At 41.4% G+C, this 18,695-nt stretch overlaps 1 protein-coding gene across 3 annotated transcripts in view; it reads left to right on the forward strand.

Moving 5' to 3' along the window:
• The first annotated feature begins 1,174 nt into the window (after positions 1 to 1,174).
• The window catches only part of LOC111855047 (protein kinase C and casein kinase substrate in neurons protein 1-like), a 55,350-nt gene continuing 37,829 nt past the window's right edge, over positions 1,175 to 18,695 (forward strand). Inside the window, exons 1-3 of one of the 3 annotated variants that reach the window (XM_023833652.2) lie at positions 1,175 to 1,419; positions 7,404 to 7,569; positions 17,125 to 17,208. The gene's annotated coding sequence lies outside the window, so the exon portion shown is untranslated. Of the gene's footprint in view, positions 1,420 to 1,468; positions 1,909 to 7,403; positions 7,570 to 17,124; positions 17,209 to 18,695 lie in introns of those variants that run through there. The other 2 variants (XM_023833651.2, XM_023833653.2) reach the window with 2 other exon arrangements.

Consider the following 18,695-nt stretch of genomic DNA (forward strand, 5'->3'; position numbering starts at 1 on the left):
TATTATTACAAGGCAAGGCCAGGATTATTTATACGGCACAATTCAGACACAAGGCAATTCAAAGTGCTTTACAAAGGCAGAAGCACGCATAATTTATGAGTCATTAATAAATTAATAAGCGTGACAATACTAGGATATTTAATATGGTCACACAAAGAATTACTTTCATTCAACCACAGCAATAATAATAATGATAATGTATGTCGCAGTATGCATGTATCTTAGGCCTACCGAAAGAGTTACGACATAAACAGATAGTTATTTGATTTAAGTTCCTAGCAATTTATTCTAGCACTCAATCGATCTGACGTTTTGCGTGATTATGTTGAACTCAGATCACTATATATCTCTGATATAATTGACTTTTTTAGCATCAAACCTAATTGAGTGATGCGGTTCTCTGGAAGACACCGATTAGCTTAAGAGGAAAAGTCTCACTTTGTTGCAAGCAGCCATACATACACACTGCATACTGTATTACGGTGGTCATCCTTAATCACTCGTATTAGGCTACTTTGGCAACAGATAGCCGAATAAAGAATAAGTTACATGCATAACGATTCCTGAAAAGTCTAAATTTGATTCCTCAACAGCTATAGCGGCTGCCAGTCAAGGTTCACATGCATTCCTCTTGTTTTTATTTTGTCAAGACAGCGTTTATAGTGATCTATATATAGGCAATATATTAATAATGCATACGCTTATCCATTTTAACTGGATCAATATTCAGAAAATGTAAATCATAGGCCTACACTCAGAAAATGTAAATCATAAATTAGTCAATTACCAAACTTAATTATAGCACATTACAGATGTCACGCAAAATTGCTGATAATGTACATAATAATTGTTGTCGTGCATAATCTCCAGAAAGAATGGTAATCACAGTAAATTAATAAAATTACAGTAAATAAATAAAATGCTGGCGGCAGGCGAAGGGAAAACGAATCAGGCCGTGGTAACTGCATACATGCAGGGAACAACAACCTTGTTTAAAAAAAAAAAAATTCAAGTATAAATTTGAGATTTTAAATTAAATGCATGAAGGGGCGTATTTTTGAATTCAGCTTTCGCAGGAAATTAGGGCCTATTTCTGACTCTGCCAGTCTGAAATCTCGGTGGGCTTCTATACAAGAAGCCACCCAGGAAGTGATTCTTTAGCAGCGTTTGTATACCCATTAGGGTCCCAGCAGCGGAAACACCGTGTACTTCTCAGTCTCGTCATTAATATGTAAGATCAGCGCCCCCCGGCCCATCCCCCACCTGCCGGAGGCTCCCTGCGGCTCCTTCGCTCTCAGTCCGCTGCGCTCGTCCTCATCTGCTGGATGTCGATCCCAGGCGGAGTCTGCAGCCTCCTGTCACGGTAGCAGGAAGGAGCATTTTCCTATTTAATTGCTGGACTACTGCGTCCCACTTCTGGTAAGTCCGTATCGCATTCATACGGGTTTATTAACTGATGTGCCTTTTTAACTAGTTATACTAAGGATTAATACGCATCTCGCTGCCTTTTTGTTCAGCCGCTTTGTATATTTGATAAGGGTGTCCCTTTTAAATAACATGGTGTAATTTGTTTCAGTGCTTTGTGTTTTTCCTAAGGAGCGATCGACATGGTTTTAACCATGAATAACGGACACTGGCAAGAGTAAAACGTATTGGTGAAATTTGCAGAAATGTGCGTGTGTTTTTACTGCGAAACACAATATTTGTGATTGCATGACATTCCGATGCAATCGGCACAAACGTTGATTTTAATTTTGACACTGCGGTGCTCTAATTTTAGGGAGGGTATTTCTTTCCCAATGAAAGCGATGGGTCACGATGTGTTGGGGACATGCTTTTGTGAGTAACAAACACCCATCAGCAGTCTCTGTGGCACCAGGGCATGACGATGGTCCGGTGGGATACCTGGTATGTCAGCCCCGCTATTACGCTACGCTATAAAAACAAGTGAATGAGGGGCGCCTCTAGTTTTCAGCAGCCCCCTCCACCCTGACACTACGATGAAATAAACAAACCTCTCCTCGGATGTAGGGAACCGTATTTACCCCGTAACGCCGAACCATTCATTGTATTAAGGGTACAATCGGTATTCTTCATTCCGGGTCTGGTGCGTCGGAATCTATATTGTGCTTTTTATACGATCGAAATATGTTAACGATATAATAGAAGATCGTTGCTGGAAAGTAAATTTGTGCGTAAATAATCGAGGATGCTTTGGTGCTGCGTTGGAGAAATGGCGGTTAGATACAGCCTCATGTGGGATACTGTGCCAACGCAGCTAGATAAATAAAAAGCATGAGATACTGCAACTTATGGAATGTGCATATTCACCCCAGAAGGTGATTAATGTGCGGATTATGCTGACCTGGGAAACTCCGTGATGATCAGGACACAGCGATTTATCTCCATGCCACGTCATGCCAGATTGGATTTCATGATCACTAGATCCAATCTTGTTTTTCGATCATTTTGTTTATAGGTCATGTGCTGTCATTGATCGTATATATGTGTATATTTCTAATGTTAAGATCTAATGTTAAGACGCCTTGCAGAATTAATGCGTCCTTAATGTTTAGCTCTTCAACACTGGCTTGAAACGTAACATGTCGTAGTATTCCATGTCCCTGCAATATGAATTTCTGATTGTGGTGCAGATTCTTGATTGGTGATGTAAGGCGATGTTTCTTACGTAAGAGACAATTCTGCCACTTACGTATATGGTGTATGCGGATTGCTCTGTGGTTCCTTAAGTAAATGTATATTAAAAGCCATCACCGAGGCTCCTAAGAGACATATCTCTGGACGGAGAATCCATTTATAAATAATTTGCGGGACAAAAAAGGGAGGTAGATGTAAGGTGTTATTACCGTTACTGAATATACAATTTATGGTGTCAGCAATGCAAGTGTAAGTGAAATCAGGCCTAAATAAAACAGTATATATTTTAAATGGTAACAAAAAAACAGGCTGGTTATTAAACGCCGTTAATCTATGAATGTGCTATGCGTTCCTGCGAGAGCTGTCCGTGGTGCTGAACTGCGTCGGCTGCGGCGTTACAGCGTTTCTGCACAGGAGGGAGGCTGAGGACGGTGATCCAGCCGCAGCACAGAGCAGGAAGCCACGATGTCGCAGCTCTAGCCTAAAATTTTCCCTTTTCATCACCACTCCGGCATTATTTTGTCACGTTTACGTTGCACATTAAGACCATTCGGTCCCAAGTTTATATTATACTGGTCTCTGAGATAAATGCCTAAATAACCATGAGAGGAAACCAGGGACCCATCTGGTCTCTCCAGTGACTAGTAGGCACTGTCTAGGGAAAGGGCTGATAATTTTCTACTAAAATGATTGTGTTTATCCTTGCTTGGTAGGTATTACTACTTTTACCCATAGGTGACGGTACACGAACAAAAGAGATGATCACAGTAATCTTAAATATAACAGAAGTCTCAGCATTGGCTTCCTGAAACATTACTTTGCCCACAGACAGCAGGCGCAGTAGATGTTAAGGTCGTGAGGTGTTCAGGTGCCGGGCTGTGGTATTACGGTACCGTACAAAAGTTTTAGGCAGTCAAGGAAAACGTTTTAAGCTATGCATTTGGGTAGTAAGTGCATTAAAACACACACACACACAACACACAAATGAACAGTAACAGTATAAAATCTACTAAGAAATTTTTGGTTATCGAAAAAAGTTGCTCATATCTTATTTGATGACTGGATGAACTCCCCAGGGCCCCCAACCGTCCCTTTTATGTGGAAAATTGCACCACCAGCTCAGAATTAACTTAATTAGTTAAATAACTTGTTAAGGTATTCATTAGCTAGTAATGGTATGTTAATTGTCATGTCAAGAAATAACATGGGAATACTGGAAGGTTTCTGCAAACGCTGGGGTAATTTTCAGAGAGGTTCTGAGATGGCCAAGCTGACACACATCTCAGACGGGCATATCGTTGTTTGAATTATACATGAAGATGATACATGATCAGAAAAACCCTGGGAAAATCCCACACACATATAAATGGGCTACTGACTTCCCAGTGGGCTATCTGTGGTGTGAAACTTTATTACGTACAAAATCCTACACCCCCACCCTGAACTGGATAAGTGGCGGAAGAAACTTACTGTTATGGACTGAGTCTCTGTAAGGCTGCTTTTATCTAAATGGCACCTGGTTCTTTGTTTGTGGAATGGGTGTTTCTAAATTGCCCTTAGTATGTGTGATTAAGTCTGTGTGCATGTATTCTGTGCTTCCTGTTCAATGTGCCTGAAGTGAAAAAGCCTTTATGGAAGATGGATGGTCGCATGGATTTTATACGGGTTCAAGTCTAGTTTTGTGTCTGCAACATCAAGTCACAGTGTTCTGAGTTTTTCCTGTGGGAACTCTGATTCCCTCCAAATCATCCAATTACATGGCATTCAGGTTGAGTACTGACTCTAAATTGTCCTTGCTATGTGACGAAGCTGTACCCTGTCACATTCCATAAATGTTAAAGTCATTCATGTCTGTCAATTCCAGGCTGTTTTTGACTGAAAACAAAGATCATCTGTTGTGCTTCAGTGGACCTTTAACTATGTCCATGTAGATGTAGTATACTGTATACTACATCTTTCTCCACATGTTGCTATGGTCTTGAGTTGATACACCAGGTGGTGATGGAAATTGGCCAGGTTAATTCACTCAGCCTGCAGTGCACGGTCCCGAAATGTATTGTTGATCAGCTATAAGCCGATGTGAATGTGAATGTGTCCTTATGGATCAGGTAGACTGTTAGATCAGCCAGACTTTTCCCTGGTTCACAAGTTCATTGTGTCTTTCTGTAGATACTCTCCATTAGAGGATACCCGATGCCATGAGATTTCTGTGCACTTGTGTTGGAATGCTTGCTTCTTGTGTATTTCATTGGTTGGTTTACCTTAGATGTTTTGCTGGGCTGGTGTGACCAGGAAGCATCGGACGCCCCAGGCTCGTGTGAAAACCCAGCAGCACTGTGAGTGTCTGTCTGAGGAGGGCTTCAGAAGTGCTGGTCATTAAATCTTCGGTCTTGAAGTGACTTTATCCAGTGTGCAAAAGGGGTAAAAAACGGACTGAATCTGCTCCACTGGCTAGCTGATGAAACCTGCCTAAATCCTACCATGATGACTCGTGCACTGGCTCCTTGATACTCACTATGTGCAGACAGTGATGAGAAGGCTTGTTCAGACTCGTGTCGTGCTGTTCCCCCCAGGGGGTGTTGTCAGTATTACCCGTCCCTTCTGCCCCCCACTTAGGGGAATCATTTTCTTCGCCATTTTTTTCTTAACCCATCCCATGTAATCGGCGTGACATTTAGTCACACAGCGTTCTGCCTGGGAGCTGGACCAGGAGGTCTGGTGCCTTGGGCCTGGTCTGCTCCCGCTTGGGCGCCCCTCCCTTGGGACGTGTCGTAAATGTTTGAAAGCTGTAACGACCTAAAACCCAGAGATCTGCCCAGAAAATCGCAAGACCACACTCACAAGGTCATATCAATGTTGAGATGGAACAGTTAATGAGAGATTTTGCATGTGATCTTATATCAAAGTGAGTGTGCTTGTTGGATGCAGCAGGGGGCATCTAATCAACCCCACTAATGCAGATCCCTATGTGGGGGGGCGGAGGGAGGGGTCTCTGCCCTGGACATTGACAGTAGAGTCTTCATTCTCTTGCTGACAGGACTCTTCCAAATGGAGCAGAGTGGTTATTGTTTGACACGGGGTCACATCTTGCTAAGGGTGTGGACTATTTACATATATGGTGTATGCGGATTGCACTGTCCGCTATGGGAGGGACTTGGCAGCCACACCCCCCCCCCCCCCCCCCCCACAATTAAACACAGTTTGTATTTTTTTCCATTTTCACATGCCCTTGTTGCAATGCACTATGGGAAAATCCAACTCCCTGAATCCCCGAAAGGCAGAAGCTTGTTGGTTTAGCAAAGTCCTTTAAATTTCGTGCCCCAGACTGAGCAAATCATGAGGTTTGACCCAGACATAAAGCAGGACATCTTTCTTGGAGCAGTTTAGGTCAAGTACCTGATTCAAAGGTTTAACAGCAGAGCCTTCTGCAATTTGAAGTAGCAAAGGAGGCATGTTAAAGCTGGTTATCAGTGCTCGTTTGCACTGGTCACTCGTGGTTAACTCTGTATTATCAAGCACTGACACTGGAGAAGACGAAGAGCGTTCTACCAAGTCGATCGCTCCGTTCCTGTTCATCCATGGATCTCCGCTGAGCTGTAATCGGACCTCATAAGGGTGTGTAAATGTGAGGGAGGCAGTACCCTGTACCCCAACGGCTGAGACCTTCGGGGTCCTGCTGGTGTGTGATGACTGATGTCACCCCTGGCTCTACTGCATGGATAATTTGTGAAACCCGACATTGTTTTGGGTTTCTATGCTAAAGAAGACTTTGTGCTCAAACTGATATTTTCACATTTCTCCCTTGCAGTGTTTTTGTTTTCTGGAAAAATGCTGTAATCTTGTGATTCCAGGAAAAATGACTGTCGCTGCTACCTACTTAGGCCAGGGGAGTCACCGCGGTGCGTCATCCGTTTGGTTGGCTTCAGTTGCCGTTAGATACCCACGGCGACACAGAAACAGAGCGCCCCCTGTTTGGGATGTCCTGCAACAGAAGAGGAAAGGATTCTTTTGGGAATTCAGGACTTGAAATGGGTTTGATTAGATTGGGGACCAACGTCATCCTGTCAACGAAGAGAGATATGTTTATGCTTTAGAGTTAATGTCATTAAATTTTTATTATATTATTGTATTATATCACTCCATAATGTTTGCTGCCATTAGTGATTTTCTTGACATAGTGCTGTGTAACTAGTGCTTTTTTAGCATTTGCTTCTGTTTAAATACATGAAAGCATATGTTGCAGTACAAAGTGTTCCTTAGAATATCCCCTGGGCCCGATGCTTTCCGTGACTCGGCACTGGAAAAGTGGTTAGAAGATAGATGGATAGTATTAGATGCTGTTTCATATTTTATATGCTGGGAAATAGGGATTTGTTCATTAAACAAACAGTAGTAAACAAAATTCATAATGCATGTAATGCGATAGGATATTATGCATCTGGATTATGTATGAAGTATTAATTTATTTGTAATTATTTATTTACCAGGTGCTTTTATCCAAAATGATGTACAATTTAGAAAGAAGAGTCAGACACTCCCAGGAGCAATCAGGGTTAAGGGCTGTCAATCTCGGGAACCAACAACCTACCAGCCACAGACTCAGGGTCCTGACCCTCTGAGTCACATAATATTCATACTATAATTCCCCCCAGCAGCAATTTCATTTCCTAATCTTGCTCTGGGAAACCTGGAATGGGCTTCTTCAAAATCTAAAATGTGAAAGTTTTTTTCTTTTTCTTGTTAAGAAGTAGGTAATAAATCGCTGACATCACCAGCTGGCTGAAGCATGATGATGCCAGTTGAGAACATCTCAGCTGTTAATCTTAAAGCCCCATGCAGCTGTTTTAATCCTGGAGGAGTGACCTGGGGTGAAGAGTAAGACGCAGGCACCGTAACAGTGAGTGTGAAAGCGTGAGTGTCCTCATCGGCACATCCCCCGCACCCCCTCCTTACGAGATGAATAAATTACCCCACATGACAGTACACTTCCCGTTCAATGTGACCCAAGAGACAGTGTCAGGCTTTTCAAACCGGCGACTGGTTAATCGCCTAAACTGCCAAAACTGCCAAAACTTATAGGCTAATTAAAGGCTCCTCTTGTGGGATCTGAGATAAGCAGCAAAGTCCCTGGAATATCAGTACAATTGTGCATAAAACTAAAGTGTTTTACACTTATATTCCAACTTTTTGTGTGTTGGACTGGATCCTACAGTCACGGTTTTTGGTTTGGCGTTCCGCGCGGCAATGGGACCCTGTCAGGAAGCTGTGTTCCCACAGATGTTAAGAGTGTCTCTGTACCTTTTTTGATGCCAAGGTGTCAGGAACAGGTTTCAGACAACTGGCATCAGGGCAAGAATCCTTTGTAACACAGAGAATGCCATGCTCACATTGTCATGCTTATCAATCAACTGACCACCCGGAATTCAGGCCTAAATCTCCTTTCTAGAAGATTCCAGCATTCCTAAGCTAGCAGAAAATCACCAGAATGGCATGTCAGCTTTTGTCATGAAGGCAAGAACACTAGTTATTTTTTGTAGACTTTTATTTTGGACATAACATTGAATAATTATTAAAACTTTAGGAAATCTGATTTTGCAGGTTCATTTCCTACTGTTAGGCTTTTTTTCTGCTTTTTCAGATGTTTATGTATCATTGTACCATTTCAATCATTTTGTCTGTGGTTCTTGGCCTTGTGAATTCCTACCTTCTTTAACACCCCCCCCCCCCCCCAAAACATAGGTGTGGTGAGATTCAGGGTGTGGGAATTTTCTGAGTGATGTCAGCATGCCAGGCTGCAGGCGGGTGACGGGGAGGAGAGGGTGAGCGTTTAGCGTGTAGGGCTTTATGGCGATGGTGTAAGCGGTAATACCACGGATATCTGTGTTAATCCGCAGGAATGGGGAAAAATACATAAAAACATTCCTATGGTAACAGCAGGAATGGAGATGATCGTTGCCGTATTTCCGCGGGGATGGTAATAAAATGTATGGTAACACCATGGCAGCAGTAATGAAATCGCTCGTATATAAGCCGACATATATTTTCTTATCGGCATATCTGCTATATTAATTATAAGTACTTTTGGTCAGTTAAATTATTTGTTCTCACCCAACTGGGGGCAGTGTGGTTTGGGCTGTACAAGGTTGTTGAAGAACAATTTGTCTAATTATGAAACAAACGCGCTACTACGCACTATGCTTTCAAATGGAAAAGTCGTGAGCAGTTTTTCAATAATTTCAGTTATTTAGTTTTTAATAATAATAATTTAAGTTTTTAATAATAGTTTTTAATAACAATTTAAGTTTTTAATAATTTATTTTCTTTATCAGAAAAACATGTTTGGATAATTTGGTCTAAATAAATGCAAAATGCATTTGTTAGGGGAAAACTGTCAAATGAGTAATTTAATAATTAAAATATTTAAATGCAAATGTATACATTTAAATTTACACTGTACTGTTGATGTGTTGCTAAGCACGAGGATGGGCTGGGGATGGCTTTGTTTGCGCGGGGCCGCGGTGGGCAGGGGGGATTTTGTGCATGCGGGGACGGCACGGGGACGGTTTAGATGTTCGCGGGGACGGATGGGGGTGAGGATAGATATTTCCCCCGTGCAGCTCTCTACTCCAGAGTCCAGCCCAGGTGCACCGACAGATATCACTCCTCGTGAGTCCACCAGAAGGGCATCTAGCGCAGATATCTCCGATCCTCCGGAGGCTGACGTTGAGCGGTCCTCTGGGACGGTTTACGATGGCACTTCCCCTCTTATTATAACTGCATTAGCTTTGCCCTGTTGAAACTTGCGATCAATGTCCTGACTTTGTAAGTGCACCACAGATAAAGTCAAAACGGCTGGCCGTTTAGGCGGGGATCTGCAACAGAGATGAGAATAATCACATGGCAGGAAAAATAGGTCAGAGAATACCATAATATGGCCTGCGGTGTTTGCATTTAAGGAATGTCACAGAAAGGTAAATGAGATAGTTTTAAATTAATTTCACTGTCAATCTTTGATGGCTGACATTAAATAGCGCCATGTTAAACAAATAAAGGTTTATTCAACCCAAAAGTGTCCTGGCATCATTCAGCAGGAAGGATGATTAATTTTTAATTAATTTTGATTAGAAGGCCCTGTCACTGTGGCATCGTATTAGCCTTCTTTTTAATCACTTAATCAATCCGTAAAAACTGTTATTGCTCAGTGGGTAGTGTTGTTGCCTCATACCTCCAGACTTGGGGGTTGAAATCCCACCTCGGTTCTGCGTGTGGAGTTCGCAGGCGTTCTTTGTATCGTGGAGGTGTGTTTGTGCCCTGGGGTGGGCTGTCCAGGTTTCACCCCAGCGGTGTGGGCTCTCTTTCCTGGTATATAGGTCTCAGGCTGCCTTATTCATTGACAGCAAATTGAAAGTCACGTTTTGGCAGCACAATACACTTCAAATAAGGGGGTAACTCTTTATGTGACGGGGCAGAAACACTTAGTAATAACTGGGTTGCTACTGAAGTACAAATCATGAACAAACCATGAACAAATATAGTCACTACTTGAGAATAGATGCATCACGATTCATTAATGAACAAATGTGAGATCGGCATTTCATTATTCATTACTTCATTGTTCATTACTTCATTATTCATTACTTGTTCCTTCAGTAGTTCACAAAGGTTTACAGAATGAACAGATATTGTAAAAAAATATAGTATGCTTGGGATAAAGGTTGCATCATGATTCATTATTTAACCTGTATATTAACATGAGATCAGTATTTAACTAAGGTTAATTTGTGGGTAATTATTACAGAGGTAACAGCATAATACTACATCTTTGTGCCCTTCAAGTAAAGTGTGCGTTTTACTTGTGCTAAAGAAGCTAATTTGCTTAGCAGACTCCTCACTCCAAACACTGCATCACACTGGTAAATATTTTGCTGAAATAATTCAGTCTCGTTACTTCCATCAAAGGTCCAACTGCTGGACCTCTCCTCAGACTTTAAACTGCCAACCTTCTGGGCGTGATTCCAGCTTCTTCAGCTTCACGGTAATGTCTTACACAGCCCTTATTAATCATTAAAGTTATTATAGGGAGGTATTCACGGCCAGTGCCCCTGCCTTTGATTACCTCCCCATAGCAGAACATTGCTTAATGGTGGGCATGTTGCACTGCAAGCAACAGAAGATGCCTGTCTTTTATGGAGGGCTGCAGTCTATTTTAAACATGAAGTGTTCTTTACAATTAGAAGGTGGCATCAAGTCATTGATAACTCCTGGCAACCATTCCTTCAGAACGTCCTGGTATGTTCATTGTCGTTTTGATTGAAAATACCTGTGTTATAGTTAGTTGGCACTTATACCCAAAGTTACGTACAGTAGACGGAAGGATTACATTATATGTGTGTCCTCTGGGATTCAAACCAACAACCTTTGCATTGTTAGCACAAAGCCCTGCTTGATTAGTTGCACGTTTTCCTGAAGCTTGATGTTATACAGTGTGCTGGGTAGTTTATACTGATCAGTTTAAGCTTGGTGTGTGTTTTAAGGTCATTGGAAAGGCTGCTTTGCTCACTGGATGTTCACAGGCCCTGACTCCACAAGCAGAAATGGTTAATTTGGTAACGTCCAGCGAAAGATCTAAAATAAGATATAAAATAAGGAACATGGTGTAGATCTTTGGAGATCCTTTGATGACACATGTCAAGGCTTGCTCTCTATAATTTACAGTCTTCTGGGCCCTATTTCCATGGAAACAATCTGGAGTATAAAATTTGAACAGGAGCACGATGGCAGCTAAGTGTCACAGTGCTGCCAATGTCACGCGTCAGACGTGAAGGTCGCGGTCAGGAAAGTTGTGGAAGACTAACAGATGGCAGATTTGTCTTCTTTCTCACACCAAATGGAATAATAAGAAATTTCAGCCAGCCCCCCCCCCCCCCCCCATAACCATAAAAAGCCACAATCCATTTAGGATAAAGTAAAGTTTTTTTGTTCTGGGTACAGCAGGCTGCGAGTTGGATCTGTGAACTAAAGTTCAAATGTGCTCAGCGATGGATGGATAGATAGATAGATAGACAGACAGACAGACAGACAGACAGATAGATTGTCCATATCCAGTTTTCAGTCGCGTAATTAACATATTTCCGCAAATCTCGCTTGTTTACTCATGTGCCTTTGCAGCCAGAATGATCAAGAGTCGTAAATTCTCCCCAGGAGTCTAATTTGATGGTCATTCTCCCAAACACGTTTGTCCACTTCTACCATTAAATGATATGGAATGTGGGCAGTGGTGGGCAGGACTCCACTAATCTGCTAAATACTAATTAGCGAAGCTATGTTTTTCCTTAGTGGATTAGGGTTTAGCTTCCGCTAAATTTAGTTCCACTAACTGTAAATCCGCTAGCATTTTTTCAGAGTTTAACTGAATAAAGCTTAATGGTCAAAAAAACGGGTGCCACTTTACAACAAGGCTACCCATATAAAGAGTTTCTGAATGGTTTATAATCCGGTTATTAATTAGGTTGTAAATTATTAATAGACAATTTTAAACAAGTTATAACACAGTTTTCTTTTTTTTTTTTTTAATTATAACACAGTTTTCTTATCAATGAGTTACTACCATTTACAAGCCAAAAGGAAGCCTTATTGCAAAAAACATTTGCAAAACCTAAAATCATACATAATTTGTTCCTGTTATATCTGCAACAGTCTATCTGACACGCTGTTGGCTGACTACATGTAAACAGAACTTGATTGGTCAATAACTCCTAAACGGATTTAAGGTAGTCTGGGCTAAATGTAAGCGAACGAAGATAAAGTCAGTTCAAAGTGGGCTACCCTGAACTATGCAGAGAACAGTAACCTGGATCACAAAACTGGATTTCCTGCTTAGCCGGATAACTTGGATTACGTTATTGGATTAGCAGTTATCAAAGCTAACTTTTCGGTTACCTGTGCCCACCACTGATTTTGGGTTGAATACCTGATGTATTAAAATCTCACAATATGTGACAGCCCCTTCAATTCTCCCAAAAGTTTATATCCCCCACCCCGTTCACCTTTATTCACACACCAGGTTATTCTGTTCACTGTTACTTAACAGATATATGTGAAATCGCAATGATGCATGATGCAACAACAAACATCATATATATATATATAAGAAAATTTCTCTTTATACCACGTTAGATTTACCTTGGCTGGCTTTGATATCATCTATCTTCCTGCTTATTCTGGACAAGGTCACAGGGGGGCATAGAGTCTATTACAGGCTGCATAGAGCGTGAGGCAGGACGCCAGTCCAAATAAACACACTCAGTGGACACCTTAGAAATGGCAAGTCATCTAACTGCATGTCTTTGGACCACAAGAGGAAAGCAAGTCCCCCCCCCCCAACATAGCGGACACTGTGTAAAAGCATTTTTTTGACGTCTTCGTACACAACCGCAACAGAATTGAGTTGATATATATTTCGTATCTTACTGTCGCTAGGATAAAGATTTATATGGAATGTAGGAAAATCACATGACCAAGATACAAACCGTGGTGGAATTTCACACTAGAATGAATTATTAATACTTTGTACAAAAGAGTTGCAAGCATCATGAATGCCGTGTACAGTACTGTGCAAAAGTCTTAGGCAGTCAAAGTAAATGTTTAAACTATTTATCAGTATAGTAAGTGTATATGTGCTCGGAACAAAAAAAACATGATTTGATTTTAAAAGATATGCAAATTTAGATTGCCACAGTAAAAACAAAGAAGAATTTCTTCTGTTCTAAAGATTACTGATGTCTTGTTGGATGACTAGAGGAACTTCAGTTCCCAAACCTCTCCTCAGGGGCACCTCAGCCGTTCCATGTATTTTTTTTATTTTACACAACCAGCTCACTTAATTAATTAATTAAATTAGTTTTTAAAAGTAAATGAGGTATCGATTAGACAAATATGCCAGTGGTTGAGTGAAAAAAAATACATGGGCGTATTGGATGTTATGTGCAATTCCTGGAGTTATTTTAGCAGAGGTTCTGAAATGGCTAAGCTGACACGCTTTGACAGATATAGCATCATAGTTTTACAACAACATGAAGATAATTTAAATATCATTTTCTTTGAATACCTAAGACTTTTGCTTAAGCACTGTAATCACTCCCCGCACTGTGCTCAACCTGCAGTAGCCCCCAGCACCAGCCCCCTATTCATGAAGAGGGGCAGGATTTCAGCCGATGTTAGTTTTAAGCCGGATCCCATTCCGACGGCGCTGGAAACTAAACATCTGAGTCGTGGTGAATTAGCCAGATTTTTTTTTTTTTTTATCTCCTTCCACCAGGCAACAGTTTTTCTCAAAGCCCGTTGTCAGAGGACTGCCTGTCTTTGGCCGTTTTCTTTAGTTGCCTCATCAGTGGCTGTCTGTGAAATCCAAAAAAGAGCCCATTTCTGATCTACTGCCAGAGTCTTAGCTGCCCTCCGGACAGGAGGCCCTTTGTGGCCAGAGGCCTGGGCTCTCATTACTGCGATGGGGATGACATTTCAGGTGACGCGTTCACACCGTTGTCACGTCGACAGCGGAATGCTGCACATGTCCTCTTCCCAATGTGCAAGGCGCTTGCTTTCTTGGAAATGGTTAGATTCCTGATGCAGGGAGACTCTGGGTTTTCTTGTTCCCTGTACTGACTGACGTTACTCAGTAGATAGTGGAGAGGGGCAAGATCCACTTACCAGTAATATCCTCCTTAGATGCTGGTTTGTGTTTCTTGTGGAAGTGAGCTGAACAGCATTGGATTAAGTATCTAAGAAAGGTTGTTTTTGTTGTTGGATGCAGTCTGATCCCACGCATTTCACCTGAATTATAACACGCTTAGTGAGGAGGCTTTGTGTTAGACAATCACTATTCATGAGCTTTCTGAAGTACACCTGTCAAGGTTGAGTGTTTGTATTATCCCGTGAAATAGTATTATTCTGAGAATTCTCTTCTCCTCTTCTGTAGAAAGGAAATATGAAAGAACATCTTTCGGCCTCATATTATGTTTGGTAACTGGGGATACAGTATGTATACCTACAAGACCTGTATGTGTGATCTAATACAGTATCAGTCAAAAGTTTGGACACACATACCCATAGAAGGGTTTATTTTAGAATAATTATAAAGACATAATGCACTGACTAAAAAAAAAAATTGGTGGCTATATTTTCACTCTTGGCTGCCCTACAGCCAGTTCCAATTATGCTGCCCTCTGTCATGGCAGTTATAGTTTTGGATCTGATTCAGTGTACATTTTTAGATGTAGATTTTCATCCACATTCATTTTGGTGACGTGTAATAAGATCAGATAAGGTAAATAGAGTATATAATGATAAAATAGACTAATCCTGTTCATGAGGATAAGCATCTAATCATCCCATCCTTCTCTTTGCTGTCACTAATCACTGTTGCTTAAATTATGCTGAGATTTGTCTCAGAATTTGAACAGATCTAGACTGTTAACCAAACAATGTGCCTGCAAAGTTTGGAGAAGACTGGCAAAATCATTTCTGTATTATCGTGCTGACAAGATCAAGTGCAGGATGGCCGTCTCTTTGCTGTCCATATGCAGAACTGCTTCTGTTTTAAGGCCATTTGTCTCAAAATTTGATCAGGTCAACCCTACAACATGTCTGCCAAGGTTGAAAAATATTTGAGTCATTGTGCCAACAGGATCAAATGTCTGAAATTGCCATTTTTTTTGCCATCACTATGTGACCCTGCATCAGTTTTAGAGCGATCTCTCAGAATTTAACCATTTCCAATTTATTACCCCTACAATGTGCCTGCAAGGGTTTAAAAAGATCAATATAATACTTTAAGAGTTACTGTGTTCATAAAACCAAATGACTTCTGCAACTGCTGTTTTCTTCCTTCTGCCAGACAAATCTGCTGCTTCTCTTTTGGGGCAACTTGTCTGAAAATGAAACCAGGAGTAGATCTTCATCTATATAAAGTTTTTGTGAAACAGTAATAAGATCCATCAAATAAGTTTTGATTTATCACATTCACACTGTCAAATGTCATCTGCTTTCACCCTTCCCTTTGCCATCACTAAGCAGCAAACTAAAATTTTGGGTCAATCTGTTTCAAAATTTAATTAGTTTCAGGTAGGGATTTGTGCAACGCCCCTGCAAAGTTTGAAAAAATCCATCAAAAACTTTTTGAGGTATTGTCTTAAGGAAATCAAGGGTCATCACTCTGCTGCATTGCTTCAGTTTTGGGGCAATCTGTTTTAGATCCTCACCCATGCAATACCTATGTAAAGTTTGAAAAAGATTTGGCAGATGGTTTTTGACTTATTGCTGCACATTCCAATATATCTGCAGTAGCAATGGAAACCACAGCGGACACCATACGTGTTCCCCGAAGGCCAGGGAATACAATCATATAGACATCAAGGCTTAGCATGTGGTTTTTCTTTCCCTTTTGCTATGCTTCTTAATATATAATGATTTATTATTCTATTTTACCAGATAATTACTTTAAGATTTGACAGCCCCATTTTCCTCAAATGACCCCCAAAAGAAATGCCATAATTTAATCAGGGAAATATTTCTTCTTCTTCCTGAACTGAAAGACATACATATTGTTTCATTTTCTCATCAGTTGACGAAATCATCTGATAAATCATCTTTTTATTAAAGAGATGTGCTTTATTGAACTTTACCGCCCATCTTAGACCTACAGCAGTTACATAATATGAAGGGACTCATTTTTACCAGCATTCAAATGTTGCTCCATATGGATTTTTAACTAGCTGTAATACATTGTGTCATCAGAATGATGATAACTTGGCGATCTCGTAGGGAACTGCTTCGATTATCAGTTGACGTTATGATATATGAAAGTTAATGGCACAAATGTGGAGCAACCAGACCTTTTCAGTAGAACTGACTTCTTGAGAAAACAATGGTGACCCTTCTGTGGGAACACCACAGTGTTTCAGAAATTTGAATGGACGCTATGCAGTAATCACACTATGCTCTTGTCGTGTTCTCCCACGTTTGCATCAGTGCTGTGATTCCCTGAGAGTGTCCCTAAGGAAGGGATAAGCGATGATCTTTGGGAAACTGGCAGCTGCATGATTTACGGCTAAATATATCATATGTAGCTTTTTATAAATTAAAATATATTTGTTTCCAACTGATTGAATTTCCTGTAGGTGAAATGTTCTCATAGGTCAAGGGCATAGTGTTCAGGGCTCCAGAACCATGGCACATTAGTCTTGCTGCACAGAAGACGAAAGAAAAATATATCACTAATTTCTATCCATGAGTCTTCAGGTAGAGTAGAGAGCTGTTTAATTTGCCTGTCTGGTATCAAAATAAAAGCCTAGCAAGTCATTTTTATGGGTATTAAAATAAGACCATAGCTGTAAATTAATCTTTAACAGGAAATGATACAATGTACTAGAGCCACAATGCCTGACTTTTTCCTGTATCTCTCTTTTCCAGGGGCTCCCTTTTAGAAGCAGAGCTTTGCAGGATCTCGACCGAGACGAGGGGGTTTTGGGAAACCTTTTTTTCCAAAGGGTGAAGGTAAGTCCTCACCCCCTACATCTTATTTCCTGTGTGAATCACAATCTGGGAGTCTCAGTAGTGCCTAATGCTGGCCAATCACACACATAATCACCCAGAATCGGAATCTGGGAGTCTCAGTAGCGCCTAATGCTGGCCAATCACACACATAATCACCCAGAATCGGAATCTGGGAGTCTCAGTAGCGCCTAATGCTGGCCAATCACACACATCATCACCAGAATCGGAATCTGGGAGTCTCAGTAGCGCCTAATGCTGGCCAATCACACACATCATCACCAGAATCGGAATCTGGGAGTCTCAGTAGCGCCTAATGCTGGCCAATCATACACATCATCACCCAGAATCGGAATCTGGGAGTCACAGTAGCAACTAATGCTGGCCAATCACACACATCATCACCAGAATCGGAATCTGGGAGTCTCAGTAGCGCCTAATGCTGGCCAATCACACACATCATCACCCAGAATCGGAATCTGGGAGTCACAGTAGCACCTAATGCTGGCCAATCACACACATCATCACCAGAATCGGAATCTGGGAGTCTCAGTAGCGCCTAATGCTGGCCAATCACACACATCATCACCAGAATCGGAATCTGGGAGTCTCAGTAGCGCCTAATGCTGGCCAATCATACACATCATCACCCAGAATCGGAATCTGGGAGTCACAGTAGCGCCTAATGCTGGCCAATCATACACATCATCACCCAGAATCGGAATCTGGGAGTCACAGTAGCGCCTAATGCTGGCCAATCACACACATCATCACCAGAATCGGAATCTGGGAGTCTCAGTAGCGCCTAATGCTGGCCAATCACATACATCATCACCAGAATCGGAATCTTTTCATTCAGCCAAGTATATTCACCCAGATCGAGAATTTGTCCTCAGCTGTCAGTGGCTCACATACATAGGTGCAGGCACAGTTAAGACAAGACAAGACATTGGTCATACAATCTAGTTCACATATACAATGTGGATGTGTTGTTGATAAATGTATAAAAAGTGCAAGAGTGCATGTCAGTGCAAGGACTGCTGGAATTACTGTGATATGTACAAAACAGTTCAATCAGTACAGTGAGATATTCACAAAAGAAACTGTCTGTTATGACGCTCCTTCGTCTGTAGTGCCTAGCTGAGGGGAGAAGCTCAAAGAGGTTCAAAGAAGTCATCCATAGGAGGTATTCCATGAATATTTAACAGAGAACGATGTCCCTGTTGCTAATATTTGACTTAGGATCGGATCATAGACATGCACACAGACACAGGCCGTATGTATAAACGTCAGTGACGCGCACTCTTATTTCCATCGTATGATGAACCTCTCTGTCGGGTGCTCAGTCTGCTTATGCAGTCGCTTCCGGGTGTTTTGTCCAGCTGCCCATACTTGCAGGGCCCCCAACTCTCACGCATCTGGCATGACGCTCACCCTTACGTGAGAAATCTCACGGCACACCTATATACGTTCCACTCTAAACCTAAAAT

Source organism: Paramormyrops kingsleyae, chromosome 8 (assembly GCF_048594095.1).
Source record: "Paramormyrops kingsleyae isolate MSU_618 chromosome 8, PKINGS_0.4, whole genome shotgun sequence".
Lineage (NCBI taxonomy): Eukaryota > Metazoa > Chordata > Actinopteri > Osteoglossiformes > Mormyridae > Paramormyrops > Paramormyrops kingsleyae.